This window comes from Jaculus jaculus, chromosome 6 (assembly GCF_020740685.1).
Source record: "Jaculus jaculus isolate mJacJac1 chromosome 6, mJacJac1.mat.Y.cur, whole genome shotgun sequence".
In the NCBI taxonomy this organism is placed as follows: Eukaryota; Metazoa; Chordata; class Mammalia; order Rodentia; family Dipodidae; genus Jaculus; species Jaculus jaculus.
The window spans coordinates 151,421,902-151,437,811 of record NC_059107.1 but is presented as its reverse complement, the minus strand read 5'-3'; the positions used below and the strand labels follow the sequence as shown (position 1 = coordinate 151,437,811).

The window sequence follows — 15,910 nt, the reverse complement described above, 5'->3', positions numbered from 1 at the left end:
GATTCTTTTGAGAAAACTGTCCATCTTCCATCCTCACGCCCCTTGGCCATTAGGTCCACCCCCTGTTGTACCGGGCCAAGCATGCCCGTGTGAGGGCACCATACATGGTCTGAGAATTCCCTGTAGCTTGCTGCTTGTTGCCAACCCGACTCTTCCTTCTCCGTCTGAGCTTCCAGTTTGTGCCACTGTCATTCCCAGTTTTCTCAGAACTGGGTCCAGTCCATGTCCATGGTCATATATGGCCCTGGCATAGCTCTTTGCTAAGGCCAAGAATTCTAGCTTTCCTTTCCCATTTGATTCTGTGATCCCCCAGCATACAAAGTGTCTTTTCTGCAAAGCCTTTATTTTTAAAACTCCTATGCCTCAACTGGCTGTTCTTCCAAGGCTTGGCACGCACTGAGGCAATTTGTGCCACATTATTCTGCATCCTTGAAGATCTTTATCCCCTTGACTTGCTTGTCAATACGTTGCTGCCGTGAGTTCTTTCTCGATGTCTCTGGGATCTTCCCAGAGTACTTCTTTGCTTGCTGAATGGCAATGGCTTCTTCCAAGTAGAAACAGAGACCTCGGGGCCAGTGGATTTGGATAATGACGGCTAGATTATTCCCTTTTTTCCCCCAAATAGCAAGGGGATAACGGGAGAGGAAAGTACATCCATGTTCTGTTGCCATTCATTGTAATGGGAACATTAATTGATTTCTGGAACTTTCCATCATTCTGGAGTGGGCAGAAGGCTTATCTCCCAGGCAGGTCCCTACCACCGAATTGTGTTCTTCGGTGAAAGTGCTCTCTCTTTCTAGAGTAGAAGGAGGTTCAATTGGGTCACAGAATGCTCCTGGCTCAGGTATGACACAGTCCTCGGCCATCAAACTTCTGTTTCACTGTGTTATTGCCCACAAAAGAATCCTAGACCTAAGACTTGGAAAGAACTTTAAAGGTTACCTGGACCCATCTATCCAACCGCCTACCTATCACCCACATCTCCACCCACCCAGGCGCTTCTCCACCCAGCCGTCTATCCACCTGCACACTCATCCTCCCTCTCGCTATCCATCTTTTCACCCACCCACCCACACTCATCCACCCACCTACCCCGCATCCATATATTCAACAAACATTTATCAGGAAATGACTCTGTGAGGTTTATTTTATTTTATTTATTTTGTACAAAGTTTTAGACTGAACACTCACAAGAGAAATCATGGGATGCAGTTTGGAGAACATGAGCTCACTGAACCTGAGCTCCTACAGTTGAGGGGACTTTAAAATGCAAGAGAAGGGGGAAGGAATCTGACGTGTCTCTCTTAAAATTTAAGTATTAAGAACGGAGATAAAGGACTGAAGTATGGATTGGAGACCAGGGTTCTCTGGCTAACCATGGTTTCTGGACCCTGGGCGGAGGAGAAGACGTTATGGTAACAGGTTGTTAGGTGTCTGCAGAGAGCACTAGATAACTGGGTGTGGTCTTGGCAGGTCCCACACAAATACGACTATTGTCCTGAAGCTGTGTAGACCCTGGATGTGAGTATCTATATCACTCTTTAGACCTTCCCCTCCCCCAGCCTTGGTATATTATCTGACCCTTCCTGAGCCTGGGCTCCCCTTTAGCAAAATGAGCTCTGGCACCAGCCACTTCTCACGCCTCAGGCAGCTTCATGGAGTGGCAGGATGGTGTTGCAGAGATAGGGAGTTTAGGCTTGAATTCAGGCTCTGCCATGTCTTCGCGGTGTGGCTTTTGAGAACCATTCCCTTTCTGTGTGCCCCATTCTCCTCAGTGGTCAAAAGATACGATGGCTGTTAGGAGCTAACTCAGGCTCTACCCATATGCCATTACTATGCTATGGTTTTAATGCCTAGGAGCCCACATGACGGTGTCCGTAGGAGATTAGGACAATGCCAGCGTCAGAAGGAAGATGAAGTGAGGCCACAGGATGGCCATCTGCAAGCCAAGGGCAGGGACTGCAGACAAAACCTTTCTTCCAAAACCTTACCTGGCACCTCAGGTCTCTGGATCCACGAGGCGACGCAATTCTGTCTTTATTCCCTCAGTCTGGGGCATTTTGTTCGGGCCACCCTAGCAGACCCATACGTCCAGTGACAACCACCTGTAGAGAGAATACAACGCAGGAAGGATGCCATGTCACTTGGTGATGTGGCTCAGGTTGGAGTCAGCCTTGGGGTCCTATACACATGCATAGCCACCTCCTGTGTCCCCTTCCCCCAAAGTCTCTTTCTTTTCTTTCCAACCTCTTCCTTCTTTCCCTTTCTTTTTCCCTCCTTCCCTATCTTCTTCTTCCTCCTCCTTTTCCCATTCCCCCTCTTCTCCTCCTTCTGCCCCCTCCTTCTCCTTCAATGTAACCAAGTGACTTTTGTTCTGTCTATGGAGACACCACATCACCACTGTGCCAGCTTCCTTGCAAAGCATTTCTAGGAGCTGGGCTCAATTCCATCATCCCACAGAAAGGTCAGGGAGGTTTTCTCTAAGGATCCTACTGGTGCTGTTTGGAGATGTAGAATTCCCAACACCATATTCTTCATCAGGCTGGTTACCTGTCACCACCTCAGTGAAAGTCTTGCTGTATGAAATGACAGTGACACAAATATCTACTTGATGGGCCCCTTCCTGGTTACCCTCCCTGAGCTAAGTGCCCTGTGGTTCCCCAGTCTCTATCTCCCTGATTTTCTCAGCTTTTTTCACTGCTGGTGAGGTTGATGGGGCAATTACCCCCAGCACAGTGCCATAGAAATCCCAGTGCTGACATCAGTCCTTGGGTGTGTGGGTTGCCCAGGGGCGTCAGCACCATATGGGAACTAAACAGAGCAGTAGAATCCTCTCTTGTCCTTCCTCCAGATGTGACAGTATTTTTGCAGGTAAGAGAGCACCAATCAGAAATTTATAGATTGGCTCTTCCCTAAAGCACCTTGACATTTTCTAAAGTTCCTATGATTCCAAAGAGCTGGGTGTAGGAACTGAAGTTGGCTGGGAAGCCAGAGTAACTGGAGGCAGGAGGGGAGGGACACAATGTGTGCTGAGTCCTGGCGTGCCAAACAGTCTCGCAAAGTCTTGGTCTTACACTACAGATGTGGCCCTAGACCCCAACCAGAGGACCCCTCCCAGCCATTAGCACCTGGAGTACTCACTCACAAGGACAGAGGATCTCTGACAAGCCAAAGTCGATGTTGCATCTTTGTTTATGTTGAGCCAGGCATCCAACAGCATGCTGGTCATTATGTCACCACCCATAATCCCGCTTGTGAGGAGGTGGAAACAGGTGGATCCCCGAGGCCAGCTGGCTAGCTAGTCTGATCTTCTTGGTGAGCTCTAGGCCAGTGGAAACCCTGTCTCAAAGAGGGTGGGCAGCATTCCTGTCACTGACACCCTAATTTGTCTCTGGTCTGCACACCTGTGCATGAACAACCACACATGCCTTCACACACACACTCTCTCTCTCAAGAGTTGCCCATTCCACCTTTGCTAGAATCTTCCCAGCACTCCCACAGAGATCCTGCCACAGTGACATGAAGTTATTATTTGCTGAGTGAAGCTCTTGCTCTGCATGCACACCAGGCGGAGTTGCTGCTGGTCACACAGATGAGGGAAATGCTAAGACTTGCATTGTTGCATAGCCTGCGGCTCTGCCCCTCCCAGGGAGCCACTTCTGGTGCTTTCTAGGAGTTCTCACCTTGTGGCTGCCTCCTCCACACCACAGATGGCGCCCTGGAGGGGATCCTTGCTCCTCCTCAGCTCCCTGCTCCCCCTTCACCGCTGCAGGTGGTGTGTTCAAGGCCCGTGCTGGGATGTGGGCTGAGCTTGTGTCCCAGTGGGTTACAACAGGAGGAGCCCTCAGAGGATGCTTGACATTTGTCTGCAGCCCCCCAGAAGGGTTGAAATAAAAGCGGTTCCTCTCAGACTATATCCAGCCAGCACACTGCAGGGAAAACAGAGCAGAGCGGAACGGTGATTTTCTTTTCTATTGTTCCTTAAAGCCTTTCTTGTCACTCACCTGGTCGTGTCAACAGTGTCCCAATCTATTTATTGATCAACGTTGTTTTTGTTTAGAATCTGCAGTACTCTTAAGTTCCCTTTTTTTCCAAGCTCCATGTCTTTCATCTATGAACTGGTTATATGGATACGGGTTCATAGATTTTTTTTTTTTTTGGCTCATAGATTTTTATAGTTAAAATAATACGCGGGTATTAAAACTGCTTGTGCCCTGTGCTTATTAAACACCCATGAGTGGGCAGGCCCTCCGCCCGCCCGTCAACAGCAACGTTGTAGTGATGTGGTCTCATTGACTTGGATGGATGAGGTGGCGTGTATAATGAAGTACCCAGTCTGCAATTATCTGTAATAAATGAGCGCTGCTGTAGTAGTGTGAGATAATGCAAAAGTAGAGAAGTGAGCAGATCCCACAGACCCGCACGAATTCAGGATTAGATTCATCTCTCGGCTCAGCTGTCGAAAAAAAAAAAAAATGCAATGTCCTAGGTAAGTCCAAGTCCTTAGTATGTGGGAATTCCCTTTCTTCCTCAGTCAAGTGGAGCTAAGGCCACATCCTGCTGTACCAGAGAAAGAACAGTGAAGGCAGGGGCCCACCTCATGCTGGAACCTAGCGGCTCAGTAGCTGCCACATCTCATTCACAGGCGGCACCCACTTTGTCTTGCAGGAGACGGGCGGTCTCCTGCCTGATCCTCACAAGCACTCGAGGCACCGTGCGGACCCATTCACTCTAACATCGCCATCCAATCCCTGACTCTGTCTTTGCTGTGACAGTCCAAACGCACAGCTTCTGTCAGAACGGATGCAGAGTTGTAATGGGCCTGGTAGGCAGGGTCCGTGGCGGTGGCGTTGGGTGCTGTTTTGTGGTGGTATGGCCTTAGACTGACTTGTTCTTGAACTCCCCATCCTCCCAACTCCACCTCCTCAACAATTCCCTCCTGGTGTGTGTCAACCACAGTCCTCATTTAAATAGCCCAAATTGAACACTGTGCCCTGTCATATACTGACCGTAGCTGGGTGGAGGGAGCTGCTCGGACACAGGAAGGGTTCTTGGCTCTAGTTCTCCTAAGCATCCCACCAGGGTCATGGAAGGATGGCAAAAGCTGCCTGGCCTGAAGGCGAGGAGCCAGCCCAGTATGAGAGTGAGGCTCTGAGCTCAGCTCATCCCTCCTCTGGGCACCTAACCCTCCCAGCAGCTTCTCAGCTTTTAGCACAGTTGGGGCACCAACTCAGAACCTCTGTGTATCTGCTCTGTGGCCTCAGAGGTCTGGGGGCGGTGCCAGAGGAGACCTAGCTTGCTCACATCCGGGGCTGCTCGGTGCCACCGAAATGATTCCTTTGGCAGCAAGCGACATTCGTTACAGGCCATGACTGGTGGAAGATGTTTCCCAGGGCAGATGAGAAGGCCTGGAAGGGGTCTGGGAAGACAGCTCAGTGTGTAAAGTGCTTGTAGTGCAAATGTGAGGTCCTGAGTTCAGATTGCCAAAGCCAGGGCTGGAGAGATGGCTTAGCGGTTAAGCGCTAGCCTGTGAAGCCTAAGGACCCCGGTTCGAGGCTCGGTTCCCCAGGTCCCTTGTAAGCCAGATGCACAAGGGAGTGCGTGCATCTGGAGTTCGTTTACAGTGGCTAGAGACCCTGGCATGCCCCATTTTCTATCTATCTGCCTCTTTCTCTCTCTCTCTCTGTCACTCTCAAATAAATAATAAAAAATAAAACAAAAAAAGTTAAAAAAAAAATCCCAAAGCCAGATACAGTAGTGTTAAGAGTCCATAATCCAGGAGAATCCCAGGAAGCTTGAGGACTAGCTAACTCAGTGGGCATAGCAACAGCAAAGAACAGAAACCATGTGTAAACCAAGGTGGAGAGTGAAGATTGACACCCAGGTCTGTCCTCTGATCTCCACACGTGTGACAAGGCATGCTTGTGCCCAGACCATGCACAAGCCATAACCCCCCCACCCGCTGCCACACACACATACTCACACACATTAAAAAAAAGAAGGGTGGGCTGGAGTGATGGCTTAGCCATTAAGGTGTTTGCCTGCAAAGCCAAAGGACCCAGGTTCAATTCCCCAGGACCCACGTTAGCCAGATGCACAAGGGAGCACACATGTCTGGAGTTCATTTGCAGTGGCTTGAGGCCCTGGCACTCCCATTCTCTCCCCCCCCCCTTTCTCTCTCCCTCCCTCCCTCCCTCCCTCCCTCTTTCTCTGTCAAACAAACAAATAAATAAATATAAATAAATTTTTTTTAAAAGAAGGGTTGGGAAGCCTATGTGAATGTAGAATAGATGGGGCAGAGGTTGAAGGCTAGGTGGGCCCATGGATTTTTTTCTCTGAGGGGCTCTGAGTTCATACCCAGAAATCATATGGTCAGGATTTTGATGAGAACTCCTACATTCCAGTAAAGTTGTGTGGTTTGTACATACATGCTCATCTGAGTCACAGCCCTGGGATTCATGTCTGGATCTTCAGGAATATTTGAGTGGAATCTAAAGGGATGAATCTTTATACATCCATCTGGGTTTTCCTTTTTTCCATACAACCATTGTAATGTATGATTAAAAAAATAAAAGCTCATCAATAAGGTGGAGCATTAGACGTGTGTTGATTCCTAAGATGGAAGACTTCAGATGTGACCATGCAGTGCTTTCCTTGGGCAGTCTTGTGATAGTGTCCCTCTGCTGGTACCATCCCTGGCCTTGGTGAGGACGTGTGAACTCAAACCAGTGTACAGATCCCTCCTTGATTCCAAAGAGCCTGCCACCTGGGTCCGCTTCATTCTCTTAACTGTCCCGAAGACACAGTCTGAATAGCACAGCTGTGTCCTTTCCCTGCTACTGTGACAGATTACAAAATGCTTTGCATCCTAAGATAATATACATTTGATGTTTATGCCCCTATGCCCTGAAAGTCTGAAGTCTAAAACCACCCTCGCCAGGGTAAAACCAGGACAGTGGCAGAGCTGGGCCTGGAGACTCCGGTGGGAGATTCTATTTCTTTGCTCTTTTCAGCTTTTTCCACCACATGCTTTCCTTGACTTGTGGCCCTTCTCATTGTCTCCAGAGCACCTCAGTCCAGCCTCCGTGCCCAGTGTATCGTACTGGCATAGCTTCTCACTTTGAGCCCGCCCTGCACCTGTCTTACAGGGACCCCTCTGATGACGTCAGGTCTCCATAGGGTAATCTTGACATTGTAAGGGCTTCTGTCCTTCCCGTAAAGTCCCTTTTGTCACGTGCTACAGGAATTGCCTACATGGTCGTCATTTGGGTGTGGGAGGCATGGAGCTGACCCTAGTGTAGTTCTTCAGCGTCAGTGTCACTCTGGCCACCTGAAACACCTTTACCTGCCTTCCTTGCCCTAGGTTAGCTCCTACTCACCCTTCAGCATCTTCGGTATGAGAATTCCTCCTGCCCCATTGATTTAGTGACCTCTCCCTGGCTCACCTGACACCTGGCGCCCACTCTTGAGGAACACACATCATGTACTAAAAGACCGCTCTGCAGATTTGTCTGTCTGTAGAGGGGCTCAGAGTAACCACTGCCTATTTTTGCCTCTCAGACCCATGGCAGAACACATAAGCACTGTTTGATGGCTGCTCAGAAAAACAGCCGTTGCCAGAGCTTTTGCCTCCCTCCACAGGGACACCCCAAGGAGAGGAAGCCCCGGGGCTTGATTTCCGTGGAGCCTTGTTGGCCTGGGCTTGCACGGCCCCCTGGCATCTGCGGTCATCTGAACTTCAGCGTGTCAGGGTCCTGCGTTTGCCTGTCCCTTCAGCTGTCTAATTCCCTTTTTGTTGAACCCACAGTAGATTAGCCTAAGTAAAAGGGAATAGACAATTTCCCATTAACATTTATATTGCTTTTCTTTTCTATTTCTTGGCGAGGTTTTGCAGACTGAGATGGCTGTGGGAAATGTTCTTTCATCTAAATAATGTCCCTGTTGGGGGGCTGGAGTCTGGTTTTGGCTGGGCTGTGGAAAAGAGTGAATGTGGGGGACTCACAGACCCAGGACTGAAGCGAGGCTCAGAGGTCAGGCCAGACACTGCGTGGTAGATTCAGTGCACGCTGAGTGTGTGCTGCGTGCCTGCTCCCGTGCCAGGCCACGATCTGTGGGGTTAACGTCTAGCATTTATCAAGTGGCCATTATGCACCAGGCATTGTTCTAAGTGCTTTAGTTTTATTATCGCTTTCAATTTTTTAGCGAAAATCTGTGAAATGTTGGCACAATTTTTCTCTGAGCTGTATAGATAAAGAAACTGACCTAACCCATTCAAGGTCACACTTTTCTAAGGGGCTCCTGCGCTGGAGTAAGTTAGGATACGTATTGTACAGACATCCTTAAAATGCAGGCTCCATCCAGAGAATATTGCTCGTGCAAAGGCCCTTTGGCTGGAGAGTGCTTGTCTTGGTTGAGGAACAGCAAGGGCTCTTCTGGGTTTCATGTTTGCTAGTTCAACGTTTAACCACATGGCCCATGCCAGGATGTGGCTGAACTGGAGTTTATAAATCTTTGCATTCCAACGTGTGGGCTTTCCCACGTGCATGTACCTGTGAGAAGCCACTGCAAATATCCCCCTTTTCTGTTTACTATAGAGAGTTTCATCGTCTTCAGATACAAATGTCTTAACAAACTCTCTTCTCAGGGGGCAATTTACAGCAGAGAGGTGCGCTCCCCGCAAAAGAGAAGGACCCACAGTGCCGGATGCCCGAACAGCGGTTCAACACAGGGAGAGAGACGCACAGGGATAGGCGACACCGTAGAAGGCAAACATGTCGTTCCATGTGCATGTTCTCAAAACAGAGCAGGGGGCTTTCAACTCTGTCTTCTTTGAAGAACATTGTGCAGAGAGACGTGCTTGCAACACACTGCAGAACCAAGCGTGGAGATCTGGGTTTGGATCCCAGCTCGGCCAGTAATTAGACGTGGGACTGTGTCCATCGGGGTTCCCTCACAGACAAGAGTATGAGTGCATTTGAACGGAGAGGTTTGCTGTCATGAGTGTGTGCCATACAGAACCTGGGAGAGGTAAGCACAGGCTTTGAGCCTCACTGCTGGGAGGTAGCTCTCTCTGAGTCACAGAGAGAACCAGGCCACCAGCAACACTTGGTCAGAAAGCCATGACCGTCCTCAATCCGGACCACGAACCTTGTGTAACAGAGAGATCTGTGTCACTAGGGCAGGACCATAGTGTTTGCTAGCTGAGCCATTTGGGATTAGACACAGCGATCCGGCTTCTTGGGAAAGTCAGGCCCTTGTTCCTACTGCAGAGGTAAACTCAGGACCACATTTGCTCCTCTGATCTTCTCACGCAAGCAATACTGGGCCCGTGCCAACCGGGATGGCACGCTAGGAGTCCAAGTCATAAAGGAGTTTAGTAAGCAGAGCATCAACATGGTGTATGGACATGTTGAAGAGCCTCAGACACCCGGGGCCTGAGTGAAGGTTCACCTGCAGCCGCCCTTGAGAAAGGTCACGCTTTCATGTGTGTGACGGTGTCGGGCGGCAGCCACGTGAGCAGCCTTGAGACACGGGTCAGCATTCCACAGACTCGCAGGAAATGGTCATTTACATCCAGGTGCTTTACGATGTCTTCTTTCTTTTTTTAATTTTTTTTCATTTATTTTTATTTATTTATTTGAGAGCAACAGACAGAGAGACAAAGAGGCAAATAGACAGAGAGAGAGAATGGGCACGCCAGGGCCACCCTCCACTGCAAAAAAAAAAAACAAAAAAAACTCTCAGATGTGTGTGCCCCCTTGTGCATCTGGCTAACGTGGGACCTTGGGAATCAAGCCTCGAACCGGGGTCCTTAGGCTTCACAGGCAAGCTCTTTGCCACTAAGCCATCTCTCCAGCCCAACAATGTTTTCTTTGTACTTTTGAAAATTGATTGGTGTCAGGGAGGTGACTGGGTTAATATAACATATAAGGTGCTGCATTATAATGTAAAATTTTAATTATAATTTTTACCACTTAAAATAATGGGACATTGACATTATGTTAGCGTTTTGGCACAAAATGTTTATTTTTAGAAACAAATTATTACAATAATAAGAGTGGTGCTTGTCAGTTGAGATACCTGACAGGTATTGTAATGATCCTAACATTAAAATGAAGAAGAAATATGGGTGCAGACTGGGGAGAGAACTGTTCCACTAGAATTCACAGATTCTCTCGAGAAGCTCTGGGGTCACCCCTCCCAGGTCATGGCTCTTCCAAGAACTTTATGAATTATTTTATTTTATTTTTTTACCATTGTCACACATAGGCCTTCAATGGACCTAGCCTGGATCATAAGCGGAGATCTATTGTTAGCAACAGAAATGACTCTCCAAATGCTTGTTAGAAGTCAGATGTGGGACTGGGGCATGGGCTAGGCCAGTGAGCATTTGCCAAAGAAGCATTAGGACCTGAGTTCAGATCCTGAGCATCCATGTGAAAACCAGATGCTAATGTTGGCATGCCTATAAGCCCAGAACTAGGGAGGTGGGTCTCACTGGGCAGCTTGTCTAGCCAAACCAGTAGACTTCCAGTTTCAGCCAGAGAACCTATTTCAAAGAACAACAACAAAAAAAAAAAGTGGAGAGTTAGTGAGGAAGAGACACCTGACATCTACCTGAAGCCTACACATACATTTACACACATGTGCATGTGCTCCGCACACCCGTGTGCAACCATACACACACGCAACAAAATAAGGAAATCAGCTTTGCTAGGCTGGGACACACTGGCCCACTCCGAAGAGATGAGTGGGGCTTGGTACAGTCCTCTCTGCCTGCGTAGAACTGGATAGAGGCGACCAGAGGCGCGTGTTTTGCGTGCTGTCTGGCCAACAGACATATCTCCTCGTGTCCTTTGTAGGGCTGTATTCCAGTCGTGGACTCACAAGATTCCACACTGCACTGTCAATATTTGCCAGTGAGAAATGAGCCCCTGGGTACCTCGGCATCCAATACTCAGCTGTGCTTATTTTCCCCCTGGATCGATGTCCTGCGCATGGCTTGTCGTGTTATGGCCACAACAAATCTATTTTTAATTCCTTCCTTGTTCTAATATTTTAAGAAAAGGGTGAAACAGCTCCAGTGACCAGCTAATGTCTCCTCCTCTTCCTTCCTCCCCCTCATCCTTCTGCTTGTCCTCCCCCCCCAACTCCCCCCCCACCTCCTCCCTCCAAATGTCAAGGAGATTAACATTTAGCACTTGTGGTTCCTCCACATCTGCTTGCAGCACATGCCAGAGCTTTGGGAAACAATTGCACTTGGCTTGCACAGGACTTCTGTATTTATTTCCTTTCACTGCCACATCTGGCAGATTTGCACTGCTCAGGCCCCACAGCCATTAGGTTGCACTGTCTAGACTGCCCTGTCTGCCTCGGCCCTCCCCAGGCAAGGCCTTTGGCTTTCTTGCCTCATCTCCAGCTTCATGCTCACCAGCTCCTGGGGAAGTTCAGAGAGGTTGGGATGCGTGATGGTAGCTTGGTGCCGTGTAGGAGGAATATCTGGGAAGGGTCTGGGAACAGTGGCTTCGTGGAGTTCCCGATGCTAGCTTCTCTGGCTAGAGGGGCTTAAGTATCAGGTGGACATAGCCCTTGGGGCAGCCCACACCTTGGCTATATGTTCATCAAGAAGGCCTCAGCGGGGCTGGAGAGATGGCTTAGCGGTTAAGCGCTTGCGTGTGAAGCCTAAGGACCCCGGTTCGAGGCTCGGTTCCCCAGGTCCCACGTTAGCCAGATGCACAAGGGGGCACACGCGTCTGGAGTTCGTTTGCAGAGGCTGGAAGCCCTGGCGCGCCCATTCTCTCTCTCTCCCTCTATCTGTCTTTCTCTCTGTGTCTGTTGCTCTCAAATAAATAAATAAAAAATGAACAAAAAAAAATTAAAAAAAAAAAAAAAGCAGAGACTAGACCAGAGGCAAGAGGAGGGAAACAGGGACGCTGAGGCCTTCTTTTTTTTTTAAATAGTTTTTTTTTTTAATTTTATTTGAGAGTGACAGACACAGAGAGAAAGACAGATAGAGGGAGAGAGAGAGAATGGGCGCGCCAGGGCTTCCAGCCTCTGCAAACGAACTCCAGACGTGTGCGCCCCCTTGTGCATCTGGCTAACATGGGACCTGGGGAACCGAGCCTCGAACCGGGGTCCTTAGGCTTCACACACAAGCGCTTAACCGCTAAGCCATCTCTCCAGCCCTAGTCTCTGCTTTTTAATGGTCTCTCATCTTGATTCAGGAAGAGGTCCTTCTCCTTGTCTGCTCTTCTGTTTTTTCCAGTTTCCTCTGCTGTTTCTGCTTCCTGTGGTCTCTGACAGTAGGTACCTGGAACGCGTTTGAATTTTCCCCCACTGGATGGTTATGATTGGGAGCTTGAAACCCGGGGCCACTTCCTTCCAAGGTTCCTTGGGAATGTGAGCGCCTGTATCTGAGGCTGGCAGATAAAAGGCATAGGAACAGTGTCCATAATGTTCAGAGCCCTTGCTTTCTGCCGCCGCTTATAGATCCACATATAAGCCCTCCCTGAGTATCGAGACAACCCGTGAGGTAGGACCACGGAGCATCTGCTATTTCCTTGTCACCTCTCGCGATGACCCGCAGATCACCAGCATGTGGGGGAGGATGACCCGGTATTTAGTGGACGCCAGGATGAAAAGTTCTGCACTGTGCCTTGTGATTGGTTCTCGCGGTCAGTGCTCACAATATTTGTCAGTTACCTTATTTCTATTTCATTTTCGTTCTTCTCTCTGTGTTTCCACTTACTGATCTTTTTGTGGATTCTACTCAACTTCTTTGCAACTTTATGTTCCCCAAATATATCCTTCTTTGCAGCATCCACTGTTGTTTCTGTCCCCTCAGAGGTCCCCGCCCTTCCCTCAGCTCCTCCTCCTCCTTTCCTTTCATCCCTGCTTGTCCCTACTTGCCCTTTCTTATCTGCCTTGATACTTGCCAAATGAAGTCTCTAGAACTCCCACTGGAATGAGTATATCCCTTCGACACAGCATGGCAGGGGAGCACAAGAGCCTCCTTTATCCAGTGTGAATATAGTATGCACCCCAGATTTCTGAATTGTGGGCTGAAGTTATACCCACTAGAAGGAAGAGCCACGTTTCCTGCAGGGTAAACCAGTGGTATGGGCCTAGCACTGAGAATTTAGCTGCCCCCAAACTCAGAAAGTGCTGAAATGAGCATTTTGCATTCTGCATAGCATAGTCAGAAACACATATATACACACAGAATCTCAGGCATGCTCACACATTAAGGCAGTGAATCTGTCAGCCTCTACAGTGACACACAGTTCTAAATATGGTCTCACTAGGAAGAGAGATGGTTACTGTGGGAACTATAATTTTTAATTTACTGGCTCAAAGCTCTAAACTAGGCATTGTGCTTAATGCAGTGTGTGGTTTTATGTGTATATTTGGATGAGTGTTCGAGGAAGACATACAGCTTTATAAAGCTAGGACAAGGGATAGGAGAGGCAACTAAAGGGAGAAGAGGGAAATGTGACAAATTGGGGACATGGGAGAGGGCTAGGGGATGTGTCAATATGCCTTTGGCATCTGAAGAAGTAGAGGGTGATAGAAAATGCTTTGGAACCCAAGGCCTGGGTTCTACACATGGCTAAGTGTGAGGAGTTTGTGCTCTGTAGAGCTGAGCTTAGAGTAATTGTGAATGCTCTGGTACTCAGTCTTGGTGCTGGGTGCTGTTCCCCACAAGGGAGTGTTCCCCCATTTGTCTTTATTGAAGTTCCATCAGACAGGTCCCTCTTTATCCATGGGCTTTTTAAAGAGAGCCATAGAGGGGCTGGAGAGATGGTTTAGTGGTTAAGCACTTGCCTGTGAAGCCTAAGGACATCTGTTCAAGGCTCAATTCCCCAGGACCCATGTAAGCCAGATGCACAAGGGGGTGCATGCTTCTGGAATTCCTTTGCATTGGCTGGAGGCCCTGGAGTGCCCATTCTCTCTCTCTCTCTCTCTCTCTCTGCTTCTTTCTCTCCATTTATCACTCTCAATTAAATAAATAAAATAAACAAACAAAAATAATAATAAAGAGAGCCTTAGAGCTGGAATTGCCTCCCTGGTGCTCTGGGTCCAGAGTTTCTGTTCTTAATCAGCTGTTTTACTGCATATATATCCTGATGCTGATGCTGCTGCTGATGCGTGTGTGTTTCTGGAGATGGAACCCAGGGCTTTGTATATGGTAGGCAGATGCTCTACTGACTTCGCTAACTTACGAGCTAGGTTGTCATGGTAAATTTTATAACTCTTCTGAGTCTTGGCTTATTTCCCAAAAAGATGAGACATTAACACTTTCCTCCGGTGACTGGGGAATGATGGGTGAGGGCCAGCACATGGCAGTTCAGTGAAGGTGTGACACACAGTATTTACCATGAAGACAGGACCCTGTTTAAAAAAATATATAGGAGGAAAAATTAGTATTGGAGTATTTTTACTTTTTCAGTGGGTGGAACTCTCTCGCATGGGTCCCACCTGACAAATGACAGATTCCCTTCTTCCCACCTCCTCCATCCTCCACATGAGAGGGAGCAGGGGTCCCATCATCTCCTTTCTCCCCTCATTGCGCCACACATTTCCCAGCACGAGATGTCACGCTGAAGTCAACGGCAACTGCTGGGTGTGCTGGGCTCCCAGAGCTTCTGGAGTGCTCTGCTGAGAGGAGGAGGGCGCTTAAAGGCGTTTTCATTCTTTCTGCCCATGCCTGTCTCGCATCGACTGTGTGTCGTCATCTGTTCCCAGCGTTAGGGACGCAGTGAAAACGTCCATAGTAAGGAGCCTTTGGTCTCAGACAACTTCCTCCCTCCCTCCCTCCCTCCCTCTTTCTTTCTTTCTTTCTTTCTTTCTTTCTTTCTTTCTTTCTTTCTTTCTTTCTTTCTTTCCTTCTTTGTGGCGGAGAGAGAGAGAGGGAGAGAGAATGGGCACACTAGGGCCTCCAGCCACTGCAAACAAACTCCAGACACATGCACCACCTTGTGCATCTGGGTTATATGGGTCCTGGGGAATTGAACTGAGGTCCTTTGGCTTTGCAGGCAAACGCCTTAACCGCTAAGCCATCTCTTCAGCCCTCATACAACTTGTTTTCTAATGAGAGGGAGAAGTCTATCCTATCAGCAGGTGACATATGATAAAAACAAACAAATGGAAGAGGTGGAGACTGGGACTGGGTGTGGAATAGGGTTTTGTAGGAGAGAGAGAGAACTTGATTGAAGATGCCATCTTAGAGCAGAGTCATCCCTGAGAGCTGAACAAGGACCAGGGACAGAGATTCCAAGTGGATGAAGCAGCAAGTGCTATGAGCCTGAATTCAGATAAGACTGACTTGAAGGACAGCTCGGAGAAGATGAGAAAGTGAAGACAGTAGGTGAGATCTTCACGGTTTCTCGGAAGGAGTCTGTGTTTTGCTGCAAGAGGCAACAACAGGCCTCCGAGATGGGGTTGCCAGACATGTTGCAGGATGGCCACTTACATTTGAATTTCAGACAACAATCAATATTCACTTTCTTTGGAGGCCTGTGAGAATCAGTCCTATGTTTTAACTTGCTGAATCTGACAAGCAGTCTGCATTGAGGAGCCTAGAGCAAGGTGATGTGACATATCTGATGTGTGTGTGTTGGCTGAGAGAAAGAGTACATTCAGGCTATGAGCGCATCAAGATAGACTGGTCCAATCCAGGTGTGTGTGTTACTGAGGGCGGACCTTGCCTGTTATTAGCCCAGCCCCCTGGGTGCTGAGAGCTAAGGAACTCAGTTTTCTCGTACCTGCCCCGCTACTGATGAATAAATGGTGATGCCAAGTGGCCTGCTCTGCCAGGCTTTCTCTGCTCTAATGAAAGCTACCCTAGAAACTGTAAACCTGGAATAAACTCTTTCCTTGTGCATGTTGATTTGGTTGAGTGTTTTGTCCC

The 15,910-nt window shown here is 48.5% G+C and overlaps 1 protein-coding gene and 1 non-coding gene across 4 annotated transcripts in view; both read left to right on the top strand.

Moving 5' to 3' along the window:
• Nucleotides 1-15,910, top strand: part of Large1 (LARGE xylosyl- and glucuronyltransferase 1) — a 576,767-nt gene that overhangs the window by 211,777 nt on the left and 349,080 nt on the right. The gene's annotated exons all lie outside the window — the stretch shown is intronic.
• LOC123461980 lies at nt 5,223-5,358 on the top strand. The gene has a single exon (XR_006638021.1). It is a non-coding gene; the product is annotated as a small nucleolar RNA SNORA76 (small nucleolar RNA).